Consider the following 19,181-nt stretch of genomic DNA (forward strand, 5'->3'; position numbering starts at 1 on the left):
AGATGTGTGGATTTATTTCTGAGTTCTCTCCCTATTCCATTGGTTTATATGTCTGTTTTCATGCCTGTAACATACTGTTTTAGTTACTATACCTCTGTAGTACAGTTTGAAGTGAGGTAGTGTGATTTCTCCAGTTTTGTTCTTTTTACTCAGGATAGCTGTGGCTATTCTGGTTCTTTTATGGTTCCATATAAATTTTAGGATCATTTTTTATATCCTGTGAAGAATGTCGTTGATATTTTGATAGGGATTGCATTGAATCTGTAGATTGGTTTGGGGAGTATGGACATTTAACAGGATTCATTCTTCTAGTCAATGAACATGGAGTATCTTTCCATTTTTGTGTCCCCTTCAATTCCTTGCATCAATGTTTCATGGTTTTCATTTTAGAAAACTTTCACTTCTCTGGTTAGGCTTATTCCTAGGTTTTTTTTTTTTTTTTTGTAGCTATTGTAAATGGGATTACTTTCTTGATTTCTTTTACAGGTTGTTCACTGTGTGCATATAGAAATAAACTGATTGCTGTATGTCGATATCATATCCTGCAATTTTACTGAATTTGTTTTTCGGTTCCAATAGTTTTTTGGTAAAGTCTTCAGGTTTTTCCAAATATAAGAGCATATTATCTGCCAACAAGCACAATTTGACTTCTTCCTTTTCAATTTGGATGTCTTTTATTTCTTTCTCCTGTCTGATTGCTCCAGCCAAGACTTCCGGTATGTTGAATAAAAGTGTTGAAAGTGGGCATCTTTGTCATGTTCCAGATTTTAGTGGGAAGACTTTCAGGTTTTCTCCATTCTATATGACACTAGCTGTGGGTCTGCTATACATTGCTTTTATTGTGCTGAGGTATGTTACATCTAAACCTAGTCTTTTGAGGGTTTTTTTTTTTTTTTCCATGAAGGGATGTTGAATTGTATCAAATGCTTTTGCAGCATGAATTGAAATGGTTATGTGATTTTTATCCTTCACTCTCTTGATAGGATGTATCACACTGATTGAATTGTATATGTTGAACCATCTTTGCACCCCGGGACAAATCCAACTTAGTCATGGTGAATGATCTTTTATGTGTTGTTGAATTCGGTTTGCTGGTGTTTTGTTGAGGATTTCAGCATCAATGTTCATCAGGAATATTGGCCTGCAGTTTTGTATTTTTCATATGTCTTTATCTGGTTTTGGTATTAGAGTAATACTGGCCTTGTAGAATCAGTTTGGAAGTATTCTTTATTACTCTATTTTTTGAAATAGTTTAAGTAGGATTGGTATTAGTTCTTTAAATGTTTGGTAAAATACAGCAGTGAATCCACTGGGTCCTGAGCATTTCTCTGCTGAGGGAGTTCTTCTTATAGCTTCAGTTTCATTACTTGTTATTGGTATGGTTATGCTTTAGTTTTCTTCATGGTTCAATCTTGGTAGGTTGTATGTGTCTAGGAATTTATTCATTTCTTCTAGGTTTTCCAATTTATTGTCATATAGTTGCTCATACTAACCTCTAATGATTGTTTGGAATTCTGCAGTATTGGTTGCAATGTTTCCTTTGTCATTTCTGATTTTACTTACTTTGGTCTTATCCCTGTTTCTCTTCGTTGGGCTAATGGTTTTTACAATTTTGTTTATCTTTTCAAAAAAAAAAACCAGCTTTTGTTTAATTAATCTTTTGTATTTTTTTCTTTTAATTGCATGTATTTATGCTCAGATCTTTATTATTTCTTCCACTAATTTTGGATGGGCTGGCTCTTGCTTTTCTAGTTCAAGGTGCATCGTTAGATGGTTTATTTGAAGTTTCTCTTCCTTTTTCGTGCAAGTATCTATAGCTATAAACTTGCCTCTAAGTGTATCGCTTTTGCTGTATCCTATCGGTTTTGGTATGCTTTGCTTCCATTATCATTTGTTTCAATAAATATTTAAATTTCCTTCTTAAATACTTCATTGACCCGCAGGTCATTCAGGACCATATTGTTTAATTTCCATGTATTTATTCAGTTTCCAAAATTCCTGTTTTTATTGATTTCTAGTTTTATTCCATTGTGGTCAGAGAAGATTTTTGACATAGCTTCAATTTAAAAAAAAATTAAGACTTGTTTTGTGACCTAACATATGGTCTATCCTTGAGAATGATTTATGTGCTGAGGGAATCAATGTGTACTCTGTGGCTGTTGGATGAGATGTTCTGTAAGTATCTATTAGGATCTTTTGATGTGTACTACAGATTAAGTCTGATGTTTCTTTGTTGACATTCTGTCTATATAGCCTGTCCAATACTAAAAGTAGGGTGTTTAATGTTCCAGCTATGATTATGCTGGGGTCTATCTCTTTCTTTAGCTCTAGTAATGCTTGCTTTATATGTCTGGATGCCCTGGTGTTGGGTACATATATATTTAAAATTGTTGTATCCTCTTGCTGAATCAACCCCTTTATTATTACATAATGATCTTGTCTCTTATAGTTTTTTGAACTATACTATTATAGTTAGTATTATAGTTTTTATAATTCTGTTTTGTCTGATACAAGTATAGCTATTCCTGCTCGTTTTTCATTTCCATACCTTTATTTTCAACCTATATTGTACCTTTATAGATGAAATGTGCTTCTTGTTGGTAATAGACTGTCGAGTTTTTTGTTTTTTTTTTCCATCCAGTCACTCTCTTTGGATTGGAGAATTTAGCCCATTTACATTCAACATTATTATTGATAAGTAAGAACTTACTCCTGCCATTTTGTTATTTGTATTCTGTTTGTTTTGTGGTCTTCTTTTCTTTCATTCCTTTCTGTCTTCCTTTTTGTGAAGCTGATTTTCTCTTGTGGTATGTTTTAATTTTTTGCCTTTAATTTTTTGTGTATCTGTCATAGGACTTTTATTTGAGGTTACCATGAGGCTTGCAAATAACATCTTACAACCCATTATTTAAAACTGTTGACAACTTAACATTTATTGCATGAACAAAGTAACACAGAAACAGAGAGAAAACTAATAAAAATTCTATAGTCTAACATCATCCCCTTGCTTTTTAACTTTTTGTTATTTCTATTTTATTATATTATGTCTGGAAAAGTTGTAGTTATTATTTTTGATATGTTCATTCTTTAGTCTTTCCACTCACGATATCAATATTTTACACACCACAACCACTGTTACAATATTAAGTGGTTTTCTGTCTATTAACTACTACCAGTAAGTACTTTCAGATGATTTCTTAGTGCTCATTAATGTCCTTTTCTTTTACATTGAAGAGCTTCCTTTAGCATTTCTTGTAGGATAGGTCTGGTGTTGATGAAATCACTCAGCTTTTGTTTGTCTGGAAAGACCTTTGTTTCTCCTTCATGCTTGAAGAATAGTTTCACTGGATATACTACTCAAGAGTTGAAGTTCTTTTCCTTCGGCACTTTAAACATGTCATTCCACTCTCCCCTGGCCTGTAAGATTTCCACTGATAAATCTGCTGCCACGTGTATTGATTTCTACTGTATGTTACTTGTTTCTTTTCTCTTGTTGCTTTTAGGATCCCTTATTTTTGACATTTGGGAATTTGATTATTCAATGTTGAGGTAGTCTTCTTTGGGTTACATCAGCCTGCCACCTAGGGCTAAAGTGGGGGGTAGGTTACATCAGGCTAAAGTGGGGGATGGGTTACATCAGCCTGCCACCTAGGAGTAAGGTGGGGGATGGGTTACATCAGCCTGCCACCTAGGGCTAAAGTGGGGGATGGGTTACATCAGCCTGCCACCTAGGGCTAAGGTGGGGGATGGGTTACATCAGCCTGCCACCTAGGGCTAAAGTGGGGGGTAGGTTACATCAGCCTGCCACCTAGGAGTAAGGTGGGGGATGGGTTACATCAGCCTGCCACCTAGGACTAAGGTGGGGGATGGGTTACATCAGCCTGCCACCTAGGGCTAAGGTGGGGGATGGATGATTCACCTCGGCTAGGACTGGTCTAAATGCTTCCTCCATGGGTACCAGCTGAATTCTGCCTGGGGTTGCTTTCCACTGTGATAGGACAGCACTGGGTCCCAATGCAAAGTTCCACGATAACTGCACTCTCCCTCCCACAAACACACCGGTTCTCTCCGTGCCATGCTCCTGCTGCTGGGAGATGGGGAAGCATAGTGTAGGCGATTCAAGACTGTCTCTTCTACCCTCTTCAGTGCCTCTTTCCTTAACATGATGTTACAAGCAGTTGCTGTGATTGCTTATCTGATTATTGGTTTTTAGGAAAGTGTTTTTTCTGTGTGGATAGTTGTTCAATGTGACGTTTCTGCAGGGAGGATGATCAGTGGAGGCTTCTACTGGGCCATCTTGCTCCATCATCCCCCAACTGTGATAGATTTAATATGTATATTATGCCTAATCTTTAAGTAATAATAGGACTATACTCGTTACTTTCAGTGTCTTTCTCATTAACTAATTCTGAATGTTAGTGATATTCTTTACCTTTATACATTATTCATTTTTTTCTTCATGCTTTCAATACTTATATCCTCCTTTCCTCAATATATATTAAAGTGCCTGGCATATTACAGGTGCTCAGTAAATGTTTCTGAATGCTGAGGCAGTGACCTTTTAAAAATAGATTTAGCTCTATATTTCCTCTTACATTGTTAACATCTTGATAATGGTTACAAGGGAGTACAATCACCCCACACACTCATTTTTTACTCATATGTCAGTATCACATTTTAGATAGATTTCCAAGTCAACAGCTTCATTCAATAATGTATTCAAGAATCCACATTTCAAAATAATTTAGAAAATAAATTGATTAATTTTTAAAGGTCAATAATGAAGGGCTTAAGCTGTAGTTATTAAATCAATCATTTATTCACTTACCAAACCTTAATTCAGTAACTGAAATGTGCCAGATGTTGTTATAGACTCTGGGAATCTTATATAAACCTTAGACAAAAGTGAGAGAATAGTAAAAGATAAACATATGTATATACATACACATATATACACATATACATATATACACCACACATATACATACATACACCATTATCTCACTGAGGAGGAAGAGATTAATTTTCGCTGGAGTTCAAGACTGTATATAGGAGACCAGTCAGTAACTGGAAAGATCAATACCTGTGCCTGCCAAAAAAAGAGTAGGAAGACAGCATATGGCTGAATTTCCCTCTGCCTAGATTGCTTTTTTCCTTTTTCCCACCATGAAATTTTTTAATGAATAGTCTAATACTTTCCGGTAAACCCCTTTATTATTAGATAATGACCTTCTTTGTCTCTTATAGTTTTTTGAACTATAGTGTTACAGTTAGTATTATAGTTATTTAAATCTGTTTTGTCCGATACAAGTATAGCTATTCCTGGTATTGCTTTCCACTGTGATAGGACAGCACTGGGTTCCAGTGCAAAGTTCCACAATAACTGCACTCTCAAAGAGCTTCAGCCACTAATGGACTATTGGTTTGGTCAATGCTGTATCAAAGGCAGCTGCCGTGTAAGGAACAAGATAAGAAGGTTATTCCCCGTGTTGCATCACTTGGAGCTGGACCAGTGGTTATAATAAAACAGACACTGAGGGGACTTGAAAAATAAGAATAAATGATAGACTCAGTCACATATTTGCTTCCTAATAAAAATTTCTGGTAATGGTTTGTTTATTCATGTTGATATGTCTTCAGAGATGAGAAGAAGTAAATATTGCATGACACACAATAGTTGAGTCATTTGTTTTGAAAGCACATCTGTTTAGAGCTTACTTTTCTACCTCTTTTAAATAATAAAATTGATCAGTTAGTTGGCTATGACATGATAATAATATTTCTTTTGAATCTAAATCTCCATTATTTCCACAGCCATTTTCAAGGTTAATATAAAGAATCATGTTACAGTGGTAGTGATAAATACTTAAAAAGTTTTTTTAAAAAGTAGCAATTTGACATTATGAATATTTCTTTTATAGTAAATTAAAGGATAAATATTGATTTAAGATAAATATGATTACATTATATGAGAGTTTGGGAAGCACAATTCAACTATTTGTCAAGCCAAAAAGCCATTCTCTTGAAACATTGTGGCCAGGGAAATATATGGAGAGATGCAATTATACAACATTTCAAATTGATCAAACTAACTAGCTTCAACATGGGTCATAAACTGGCAGTCTTGGAGCTGAATATGACTGGCAGATTTTTTTTCTCTCCGCCTGAAACATTAATGAATGAAAGAAATAGCAAGAACTTAACAATTGGCAGATGTCAAGCTAAAATTTTCATTTTGATATTTTCTTGCAATATGATAATGCTGGCCTTCCTTGCTTCATGGCAACAATCCAGGTGCAGCTTAGGAGAAAAAACTACCTTTAGATAGTGCATGCATACGTTTTGTGCAGTCCTTACTGAGCCACTCCACTAATCTATTTGTTTTTTTTTTTTAAGTTGACATTTGTCTTAGTGTTAAAACTATAAACGTTGACTCATATATTCTTCCCAAGGCATACCAATGGAAGATACCATTGTTATTAGTATTAAAGCAGTAAGATCTTGCCATAATTTAATATGTTAAAACCTTCTTATAAAATACAACAAAAGAGAAAGGCCTCTTTCATAACTTTCAAATTCCATGAAATCCTCTGTGTATGTGCGTACGTGTGTGTGTGTGTGTGTGTGTGTGAGAGAGAGAGAGAGAGAGAGAACATTATGTATGTAAACTATCCAAATTCTCCAAGGAACATCAACAGCTCTTACTCATTTCTTTTCGTGTCCTAGTAGATGGTTGTTAACCTGTGGGAAAGCAAAATAGAAACTGAGCTACCATATGTTATCTATGCCGCACCAGACACTTGATATCATGATTAATTTGTTTCTTCAACAGTGATCTTTACTGCAAATGATTTTCAGATTTTCCTCTTTGGGGAAATAATTTGGATACATTTATAGCAATATCACTTAAAACAATTCTGCAAACACTTATCCAGGATGGTACACTGAAATGTTTGTAAAGCGACATGAGATATGGAATATAGGATTTTAGGGTGGAAACGGATCTTTCAGTCTGTGTTGATGGGAGTTGTTTTAATCTTGAATCTTTTGCCAGAGTAAACACATCTGCAGCTCATATTCCTCAGTATTTGAGGGAAGAACAGTCTCAAATTTTGTTAAAATACAGTGCTAATTACATTTTTAGTTTCTGTATATTCCTTTGAGAATTTACAGGCACATTATTAATTTTCAGTAAAATCTTGAAGCTCACTTTAAGTAAACTGGAGAGGTGCAAAAAATCTGCCCTAATAAATGTATGAGGAATCAATGTTCACAGTGTCATTATATTATTGACAATAATTTCTCATAAATGAAATCATTCTGTCTAAATTAGGCTGCTAGACATAAATAAGTCTCTTCCCTTTGTCCCCAACTAGTAAGAAAAAACTACACTAGTTATTTTGTGTGACCATGTTACACAAAGGAAGTTAGAAGGGAAGTGACAAATAGTTATATGGCATAAGTAAAATGAATAGCATTCATTTGTTCATTGAGATATTATGCTTACTCTGAGAAAGCCACTGTGCCAAATACTTGAAATACTAAAATGAAGATGACACTGATCCTGTCTTTTAGGATAAACATTGTAATTTAGTTTAACTTCTCATGTTATTTCCCTCATATTTTCATAATATCATATTCTCCTATGAGTAAATATAAGGCCAAGAAAATTTAAATACTACAAACACATGTATTTAGAGGTTAATTCTATATGTTAGTCTCTGGACCACATTTGTTCTATCTAGTTAGAAAAAATCATTCATCTCCCACTGACTGGCTAGAGTATTATTGAATAAATGCAACCCTCTGGAAAGTGAATTGCTCTTCCAGTAAATGGACTGGAGAAGATGTTGTGATTCATTCTATAATGATAAGGGTTAATGTTGTACTTATCATGAAAAGTTTAAAATATATAGAATGTCCAAAAATCATATAACAGACATCTGTGTTGCCAAACCATTGTATTAATCATAATTAATCCAGATTTATAAAATCAGAATAATATCCATGTAGTCTATACTCAAAACCCATGTCAATCCAAATCCTCCTGCAAGGGTGGTTAGAAGAAGAGCACAGGTTATGTCAGTCAAACACAATGATGCAAGTTTAGGAACCAAGGGATTACTCATACAAGTAGGTTATGTGATCATCTAAATCCACCAAACAGATATGGAAGTCACTTTGTCAATTCAAACTCTCACCAGAATGTATTGCAGTGAATCAAAACAAGAACGTGTGTTGACCTGGAATCAAGTGCCATCTTGAGATAAAACAGTAAATTTGAAACCAACATAGTGCATAAAAGGGGAAGTGAAACAATGTAATTCAAGTCCATGAAGGAGGCTGATGTGACCAAACTGTACTGTTAATATCTTCATCATGTGGCACAGGAGGGTGAAAGACACAGAAAGGGGCAGACCATTTCCAAATATTTAAATGAAAACGTTTTTACTTTTAAAATAGAAAAAACATTTGAGGATTTTTAAATATCATATGTGGTATACTTCCAACTTACAGAATAAAGGTTTGATGTTTAGTAAGGTTTGTGTTTTCTTTAAATCTATAATTTTGATGCGTCTGAATCTTGAAACACCAAAAGAACAGGAGCGTGGTAAGCATAATGCGATGTTTTTTAAGGCCTACCTCCAATGAAGTGAAGGAGGACATTTGTTTCAGAACTCAAATCATCAAGGCAGTAGCCTCCCCAAAATGTACCTGTGATTATTTTTTCTGCACACAACCATTTGCAAGAGAAAACTTGGCAATGAATTTTTCTGACTGTTTTTCTTTCAGTTTATGGACAGTGAATGACTAGAAATACATCATTCTCCTAATTTAGCCTGAAATATGATTTTCCCATGGATGATGAATGAATCTCATAATTTGCTTAAATCTCTAAATGACTGGATGACTTTCATCAGATTTCTCTGTTTGCTAATTCTAGTGTTCTTATATCATGCCAAATAATAAACATACAAAGTTAGATGAAATTGAAAATTATATTCAAAATAATAAGCAGTTGTAGAAAGATGATGAAGTTACAAGAGGAGTTGCTATAAATCAGGAACAAGACTTAAAATAACAACAAAAACAGATCCATGACAGAAATCCTTTAAAGTCATAATACTTACAGTCAGCCTGTTGTTTTGCATCAGGACTGTGGAAAGTGGGAAAAGAAAACTTCAAGTCGATTTATTTTACCTGCAGTGCTTGTAAATGAGATGGGTCTTTCTAAGCTTTCCAATTTTTAGTAGATTCAACAGTGAAGTGATAAAAAAAAAAAAGAGAGATAGATTTAAAGCATAAGATTCCCACCACCATCCTCTCACTCCTCCATCAGTCTAGATGATGTTAGTCACATAGACTGATGGAGGGAGTAAAGCATCACATAACTAGGTACAATTTTAAAATCTATGAAAACCTAGACAATCACCTTGACTGGATTTAAGTCATTTACTTTGTATGAGTCACTTCTGTTCTATAATGGGTTCGACTCTGAGAATGGAGTGGCAAGATTAGTTCAGAGTGCTCCTAAGAATGGAGACTCATTCAAGCTGGATCCAGGACTATAAGTAGTAAAGAATACATATTTTTATTATATATTCCTATTTTATAGTTAGCCTTTTAGCACAGCAGAGTCCTATAGAAGTTTTAATGAAGATGGGAGTGTTCTATTGTACCTTTCAAGCCCTTGAAATATGTCTGCTATGACTAATAAACTGATTTTTACATTTTATATTCATAAATTTAAATATCCACATATGGGTAGTGGCTGCCGTATTGAATAGCATACTATTTGTGTATATAGAGTTCACGTATTTCTCTACTAACACGAAGAGGGACTAAATAAGCCAACAAAAAGTACATAAGTGAAAGAAGAATAATGGGAGAAACTTCAAAATATATTAAAGGGAGTTTATTCTATATAATGTGGGAGAGCAAATTTTTAAATAGGTAACACTTGTACCATTGTCTGAATAGGATTTTTAAAAGTTGAAATGTTAACCCAAATAAGTGGAAAGTTTATGTTCACTTTGGTATAAAATGGGTTGGGCACCTTTTCAAACAGATGGTTACAAACGAGTTTCTTACAACAACTTCATGCAGCTGTAACCCTCCTTTGTCATTGGACACCAACCAAATAGACCTACTCAGGGTTTGGATATCAATTTGTTTTCTATCAGGTAACAGTTTGTGTTAATATTTCTATTAGGACCCACTATCCTTAGAAAAATGATCCTCTAGTTAAAATGTGAAGTCCATGCTTAAATACATCATCTATGTTCTTATATACCATGAAATGTTTGGGATTCTTGAAGCAACTATAGCAACCAACACCCGCAGAGAAGAAAATAGATCCACAGGTCAGTATTCTGTAGCTAAGAAGGATACTTTCTATCTCTTGCAGGTTTGTTCTCACTTTTGGAAACCTTACAACTTTCATTATTCGTAATTTTCACATGACCAAATGAATTTTAATTGACATTACTTTCCATGTTGCTGCCCTTTTAGTCTTTGTATAAATAAATATCATTTAATTATAAACGCCTTAATCAAAATTGCTTCATATAGAAATTACATGTATTTGAGCTCTCACTGGATTTTCTTCTGACTGACACGCAACTTACATCATTCATCATCTTAAAGAATATCTGTGGAAAAAAGCAAATGTGTGTGGGAATCTTCCAAGAAAAGAGACAAAAGATTTATTTATATACATGTGCATATAATAGCTCATGGGTAAATGCACTGATTTACAATGGCATAAACTTTTACAGATCCATCCTAAACTTTAGGGAGAAAAGAGTAAAATTTTTATGTACTCATTACTAATGTTTGTTACTCATTACTTTTAAATTGTTTGATATTTTGCTTTCTTGTCATGGATTAGTGTTGTTGCACATTTTGTTATATCATTTATAAAATATATATTATACAATATTAATCTTCAATACCATTGGGTCATATAACATTTATAATGCAGTAAAATTATACAGAAAAAAATAACCTCAAAGTATTTTTATTATGACAAAATAAAAAATATGACATGATTATTCTAAAAGGTAACATTTATAGTAACATTTATAGTATACAAACTTCTATTATATATTGGTTTCTTCAATTTATGAGAATTTTTGATTGAAAAATGAAGAAAATATTATTTTTCATATTTTTATTATTAATATCACAATATAGTAACTAACTCCGAAAGCTCTTCTTACCTGTTGTAACTTTTTCTCATTATTTATAATCCCTCATTATTTTCCTTTATACAACTTAAAAAATTTGCAAATAATTGTTTGGGTGTAATTTTATATATTAAATATCACTCTATCCTCTAGATATTAAACTCCATTAGTGCAGGCTTCTGTCTGAGTTGTTCAGATTGTATAATTGTGTTTCATCAGTACTTGGCTTATGGTAAATTCCCAAATATAATTTGTTAAATGCATGAATGGGATGAATGGGTATAGAATTCATAAATGAATAAAGAGCTACAATTTGCTAAGCTCTGACCTAAAAACCTCAGCAAAAAAAAAAAAAAAAAAAAAAAAAAATTCTGCTTTTCCAATTAGAAAATTAAAGCCTCGTCCTACCTCCAAATGAAAATAGAGATACTCATTTCTATCCTGATGAGAAAAATAACAGAAACAATTATATGTTACTTTTGCATTCCATGGCTTAAAACTTAATTTTATACATATTATCTGATTAGATAATCTCAAAACTCTATGAAGTAATTTTAACCTAATATGATTTTGGATGACATTTCTAATAAGAAATAACTTTCACAGCCCTAGTGGTTAAAAAGTAGAAACACCAAGATTCAAACCAAAGTGTTCTGATTCTATGGTTCTTTCCTCCTCCAGGCTCTGCTGACACTATAACCTGGAATCCAGCTGTTTCAAATAAACTTAATCAACCTGGCATAAAAATAAAAGTTTCTGGCAGAGACAAAAAGAAATTATGATCATGTTATCATGTAATACAACTGAGATTATTGCTAAGTGCTGAATATCTCTAAAGATTGATTTTTGATGTGGTGACAAATGTTTGTGCCTACTTATTACTGTCCAACCTATTAGCTAGTAGTAATGTCATTCAATGCCTTCTGTATGAAGCCTCAAAATGTTTTCAGAAAACTTTGACCAGAAATTTACAAGTCTATAACTATGCTTCCCAACTTTAGTCCAGTATCCTATTCCTGAGGTGAGGAACATATTTTTAGGAATAATTATTTCAACATATATTTAGTAAGTTTTATACTTACCAAACATAAAAATAGGTATGGGTATAGAATGCTAGATTAAAAGACACACTTTCTGTCTTTTGGGAACCTTGAAATGTAATGAGAGCCAGATAAAATGTTAATATATAAATAGTTGAATGTGTGAATAGGTGAAGGGAAAGAGAGATGAAGCAAAGTTAAATTGTGATAAAATTAAGTAACATATGATAATGAGGAGGTAGACTTAAGTGGGAAGAAAAGGTTCTTGATGAAAGATATAGATATATATATATTTATATATTATGTGTGTGTGTGTGTGTGTGTGTGTGTATATATATATATAAAAATTCAGAAAGACTAGCTTTGTGAGAGATTGAGGTGAAGCAGGATATTGTTTCTCTGAGGAAGAACCACATGTGCAAAGGAATTGTACCGGGAAATATTTGGCATGTTAAATTGTCTCCAATTAATGTAGGATGGCCGGAACGCTGTGGGTTGAAAAAGCAGGATGAATTGGTTCTGTATGTTCAAATAAGGCCATGGTACAAAGCTTGGACTAACATCATCTGATGTTTGCGAATGTTGAATTTAAAATTATTATTTCCAATAGGGCATGTGTGAAAGCTTACATATCCATTAAGTGCTTAGTTGTTGTCTGTGCAAAAGCTGGTGTAAGAATGGGAAGATGTGTAAGGATTTGTGATAGATTTTGGAGGTAGAAATTCAATAACCTGATGATGAATAGGATAGAAGGAGTCAAAGAGGTGGAATAACTAAAAACGACTCACAGGTTTTTGTCTTTAGCAATTGCCATGCCATTAGTTATTATTCCCACTACATATTAGAGGATGTTTGTAAACTATTTGTAATGTTTTAAGTGGGAGGGAAAAAAGAAGAAAAGAAAATGGGGAGACAAAGAGAAGAAATAAGGCAATCAAGAAGCAAGATACGAAACAGGAAGACTGGTGATGGAGGAGACCATCAAAATATCAAAATATCAAAAGGCAAAGTCCTCAGTTTATTTTGGTATTTTGTTCTTGTTTGTTTTTGAGACAGGGTTTCACTCTGTCTTACAAGCTGGAGTGCAGTTGCATAATCATAGCTCACTGTAGCCTCAAACTCCTGGGCTCAAGCAATCCTCCCACCTAAACCTCCTGAGAAGCTATCTATGCCACCATGCTTGGCTAATGTTTTAAAATTTTTTGTAGAGATAGGTTTTTGCTATGTTGACCAGACTAGTCTGGAACTCTTGTCCTCATGCTATTTTCCTGCCTTGGCCTCTCAAAGTGCTGGGATTATAGGCATAAGCCACTGCACCTGGCCCTGATCTTGAGAAAGCTGGAAGAATGCGATGTACTGCATGTACGGAGAGACTGCTCTTCGTTATCAGGAGATACCTGTGTTTGTTGTAACAGAAAGAAAGATGAAAAAAAATGAGTACATAGGTTAGTGGATTTGGTTTCAAGAATTTGGAGGTGTTACTCAGTTGATAGCTTCTATTTTCTCAAAAAGTTGAAAACTATCTCCTGAGTTGACAGCGTAGATTGAAACAGTTGCAGGAAGCTTGAAGGAAGGGAAGATATGAAAAGGATGGTGTTAAAGGGTGTGAAAACAATCCTTTCAGAAAAATGAAATACAATTGCTGGACAAAGTTGAGTGCCTATGTAAAATCTTGAGTTTTAATTAAAACCTGTCGCTAAAACTCTATAATCTTTTCTATCAACATTGAACATCTGTGGTTCAAGTCTGAACTTAGAGAATGGTTGACTTGATCTTATATGAGGTGTTCCTCCATCTCAAATATTTCTGGAAGACTCAAGAGCTATCGGGACTTTTGAAAATAAAATAAATGAAATTTACATGAGCACACTATGGAATTACCAATTTGGGAAACAACTTTACGTTGTATATTCTGTCAATACTTATTCTTTTCATCATTTAAATATAAAATACATATAATACTGCTTTTTATAGTAAAATGAAAAAGTATTTTTTATGTAAGACACTTTTTAAAAGCAATTTCTCTTTGTACTTTTAGTGGTATAAGCTATGTTTATTCCATTTGAAATGTTTTTTTACTTTGTCTTATCTTTTCCTTTCCTATTGCTTCAATCCAAGCTTATGCTTCCTTTATTTCTTACCTAGAAAAATCTTTTCCAGAAAGGATAGCTTAGTTGATGCAGTAACAGAAAGTACTGAAAGTCTTAAAACAAGAAAAGTTCCTTTTCTTGTACTTTAAATATCAAACGCAGATCAGCAAGATGATTCTGGACATTTCAATCTCTAAAGGATTCAAGCTGATTAGGTAAGATTCTAGCACTTAAAGTTATCTACCAAAATATCTCTGTTTTCATTTTTTTCCCCAAACTTGATTATGTGGGCTGGGAGAGAGAATCAATGAGAAAGCAAAGCCAGAGTAAAGACCCCCATTTCCTGCTGATTTTATAGAGCAAAATGACTTGAGTGAGTGTTTGAGAGATACCCCTCAGAGGAAAAACTTCAAAAGCCATACTATTTAGTAAATGTCAAATGAGTTACCTAGGGAATTCCATCAAGGAATTTGTGTTTTTGTTTTGTTTTACTTTATTTTAGTTGTTTTGCTCTGTCTTAGGTAAGAGCCTGGCTTGTTGACGAAGAGCATGTGTTTCTTAGATCTGTACAAGCCTAAATAATTAGAGAATATCTTTAATCAATTTTGCCTCCCATAATTCCCTCAGATAGAGTACAAATTTTACATTTGTCCAGAAAGGTCTTTTCCAGTCTTGAGTAAACTATAGCACTAATTTCTGTAGATCAATTACAACGTAGAGCAACTCTAGGTAATACCAGTTGATTTCTGTTTTTTCTCTAACTAGGCAGAAGTGTATTTCTTTATCCAGTAACATATTGATAAAATTATATAGTATTTGACTTGACTTATATTGAATTCTTTTTTAGATCTGAAACAATATCCTTGGCGTATTATAACAAAAGGATTCATAAATATCTTTTGCAAGTAAATTTTAAAAAAAAATCAGGGCAGCCTGATCAACTATATAAGCAACTTACCTCAGACAGCCTACTACATTTGGTGTGGGGAGTGGAGGCTACAACAAAACAGATTTAATGCAAGCTCTTAAGAAGATAGCCTCAAAAATGAAACATATTTTTCATTTCTGTACTCACAATTTAATTTCACAATATGTTTGAAAATCATTATACTGAATATATACAACTGAATATATGCAACAATAATATATACAACTTAAAAATGAAAAACATATTTTTCATTTCTGTACTCACAATTTAATTTCACAATATGTGTGAAAATCATCATACTGAATATATACAATCCATTTTTACAGTGCCTGATACTATTCGGGTTTTACATCCACTAGCTGTTTAGTCTTGAAAATAAAAGCAAAATAGAATGAATGTTTTTTACAGCTGTTCTTCTACATGATATGAAAATGGAATCTGCAAAGAGATATTCACATTATGTTTCCTTTAGGTGTAAATGCAGCCAAATTAGTAAGGTAACACATCCCAAAAGGAAATACTATGTTCCTTGAAAGTCAGATAATCCTTAAAAATCAACTGTAAGTGAAACAGATCAGTCTGATATTTACCACGGTCTTTTCTATAGGGAAACACTCTTTATAACATTACTTGTATGTAATGGTTAAAAACACTAAAAATGGTAACTTTAGTAGATAAGATGTACAAGTATTGTGAATAGAGCTTGCTTTCTGTGGTTTCTTTTGTTTTCTGTAAGAGAAAATCCATACTAAATTAAATGTAGAACCGAGCAGAGTTCACTTTTAACTTAGTAGATTATAGGTGAATAATTATGGGAATATTTAATTTAAGTTGCTATATGGAAATTAGATATCACAATTTTGGGTCACAGATAATTCATTATGCCATTTAAAAAAATTGGAATTGCTCCCATCAGAAGTTCTCTACAACTTTTCACTAACACTATATACAACTGAGCAGAAGATAGCGTTGGCTTTTACCTGCTCGAGCGGCAGACTCATCCCATTGAACAGCTCGCTCTCTGATTCAATGTTGGGAGACTTTCTTTAAAACTCTATAATAACCAGAATAAGAACAACACAATAATAACTAAACTACTTTAAGTAAGGTCTAAGCTAAACTCAGTTAAAACTCGTAGTGAGAAGAACATTCTTTATAAAGCATAGTTTATGTATTTCTATAGGGAACATTTGAATTCTGAGGTTGGGTCACTAAAAGGTACTAGAAAATTTTATTTTTCATAATTTTGGAGGTTCTAGATAATATACATACATATATACACATGCAGATATACAATATAGATATATATCTATTTAGAATACATTAAAAATACAAACACTAGATTCTTTTATCTCTCGGAGAGTGATTCTGAGCTTCACAAAACATCCAGCAGAATATTTCCAGAGCACATTTTAAGTAATATGATATTTATGATGAAGAAGCTTGTGTGATTTTATACACAATTTCCCAGGGGATTTTTGGTTATATAATTAGGACAGGTTTACATTAGATTTTAACTAAATTAGCTGATTTTCAATAACATTATGGGAATACAAATATAAATATATATATGTGTGTGTGTGTGTGTGTGTATATGTGTGTGTGTATGTATATTTAGGCAAGTTCGGTACACTACTGTACATTAATTTTTTGTCCATTCTTTTCTAATTATGTATTGTAACATTTCTTTAAACTTGGTAAACTGGTGAAGGGAGAAAAAGTTACATTTGCCTCAGGTCTCCGAGGCCTAAAATGAAGTGCTTGCTGATGAAGCAAGAATTACAAATGCATTTTACAACTGGAAAAGTTCTTTTGAACACTTTTCTCTTATTTGGTTGTCTTTGTCAGAGATTGGGGATAACAGATTATCATGTTTTATTAATAAAAGTGAAGGTCAGTACACACAGTGGGTAATTTGAGAAATGTCAATTTAAATCTTTTGCCCTTTTTTGATGGAATTATTAGATTTTTTCCTATAGAGTTGTCTGAGCTTCTTACGTATTCTGATTATTAATCTTTTGTCAGATGGGTAGTTTGGAAATATTTTCTCCCATTCTGTGGGTGGATATAGAGAGTAGAAGGGTGGTCACCAAAGGCTGGGAATGCTAGTGCAGGGGAGGTGGGGATGGTTAATGGGCACAAAAAATAGAAAGAATGAGTAAGACCTGCTATTTGATAGCACAATAGCATGGCTATAGTCAATAATAGCTTAACTGTACATTTTAAAATAACTTAAAGAGTGTGCTCAGACCAGGCACGGTGGCTCACACCTGTAATCCCAGCACTACGGGAGGCTGAGGTGGCAGAAAACTTGAACCCAGGAGTGTGAGAGCAGCCTGGACAACATGACAAAACCCATCTCTAGAAAATAAAACTGACAAAAAGTAGCTGGGCGTGGTGTTGCGTGCCTGCAGTCCCAGCTACTGGGGAGGCTGAAGTGGGAGGATCCCTTGTGCTCGGGAGGCGGAAGTTGCTGCGAGCTGAGATTGCACCACTGCACTCCAGCCCAAGTGAAAGAATGGGACCCTGTCTCCAAAAAAAAAAAAAAAAAAAAAAGTGTATTTGGATTGTTTGCAGCTCAAAGGATAAATGATTTAAATGACTGAGAGAATGGAAAAAAAAAGTCGGAAATTTTAGAGCAATTTGTCCTTTGAATATTAAAGTTTAGGGTCAAGATCCAAAGTTAATAAATTATATATGTAGTGTTTTCTCCACGATTCAACAGAAGCATCTGTATATGGCATCGCATCTTTAGAATGGCACATAGTAGCATGAGTTACAGCAAGCTTTTCCCTGATAAATACCATTTTTTTCAAATGGATTTCTAGGCAATAGCCCAATTAGGCAACCCTAATAGGGTTGCCCAATACTTTAGTAACATTCCTGAACCTATACAATATTGGAAGAAGGGTTTGAATTTTGGGATCAGTCTGACAATTTGAAATGACAAATTCTGTGCTCATCTGTGTTTGTGTCTCCCAGTGGAAATAGAATATTTAAGAGATTAAACATCAGTCTAGAGAGTTGAGTAATTGAATCCCAAATGGTACTTCAGGCCAAGGTGGTGATTAATTTCTGGGGAAATTCACACTGAAGGCCTATTTCTTTCTCAGTGCTGCTATGACATGGCGAACAAAATATTAATATTGGCATAGGCAGCATTAGATAAAAAATGCTACTGTGATCTTTGGTATTCAAAAACCAACTGAAATATTTACAATATGCCTAAATCAGGTTAACGTAGTATGAAGGAAAAAACAGAACACAAAATAAAGTTTTACGTTTTTAAAAGGAGAAGTTACCAAGTAAATCTATAATTATCACAGTCATATTTTCATCATTTGTACTAACTTTAGAATGTTAATGTGTATTTGCTTGTATGTTTATGAATTAGAACATATTTCACATGTGTACACTATTTTCTGAGAAAAAATAATTGATACCATAAAAGTAAAACATAATGTGGTTAAACTGGCAACAAAGACAAAGATGAAATACAAAATGAAGTCAATTGTAGGTGTACGAAGTGTAGCAAGGGTATAAAATTAGACATGTGGAAAAAGGGGAATTCCAAATTCCAAAATGTTTCCATTTCATTTAGCATCTGGTTGAAGTCATTGTAGCTAAATGTTTAAAGATGGTTAGCACATTTCAAGACAGGAAAAGAAACAGTTTAATTGGAATGGGACACATCCCAAAGGCTGAAAACCATCTAGCATCAGACTGGAGTTTGGGTTATAGCTTTATTACTAACCAAAATATTACTTCCAGTTGGAATTTTAAACCCCAATAAGACACAAGCCTGAATATACTCTGGTGTTTCTCTGCCCTAAATTATTGTTCTAGTCATCATTTTTTGTTTAGGAGAGAGACCCTCATTATCATCCTAAGGTGAAAAGAAGCATTCAAGTATATTATGAATATACTCTGGTGT

At 33.6% G+C, this 19,181-nt stretch overlaps 1 protein-coding gene across 1 annotated transcript in view; it reads left to right on the forward strand.

The window, feature by feature from the left end:
- The window catches only part of ROBO1 (roundabout, axon guidance receptor, homolog 1 (Drosophila)), a 1,186,609-nt gene that overhangs the window by 506,064 nt on the left and 661,364 nt on the right, over nucleotides 1-19,181 (forward strand). The window lies entirely within an intron of this gene.

This window comes from Mandrillus leucophaeus, unplaced genomic scaffold (genome assembly GCF_000951045.1).
Source record: "Mandrillus leucophaeus isolate KB7577 unplaced genomic scaffold, Mleu.le_1.0 Scaffold519, whole genome shotgun sequence".
Taxonomy (NCBI): Eukaryota; Metazoa; Chordata; class Mammalia; order Primates; family Cercopithecidae; genus Mandrillus; species Mandrillus leucophaeus.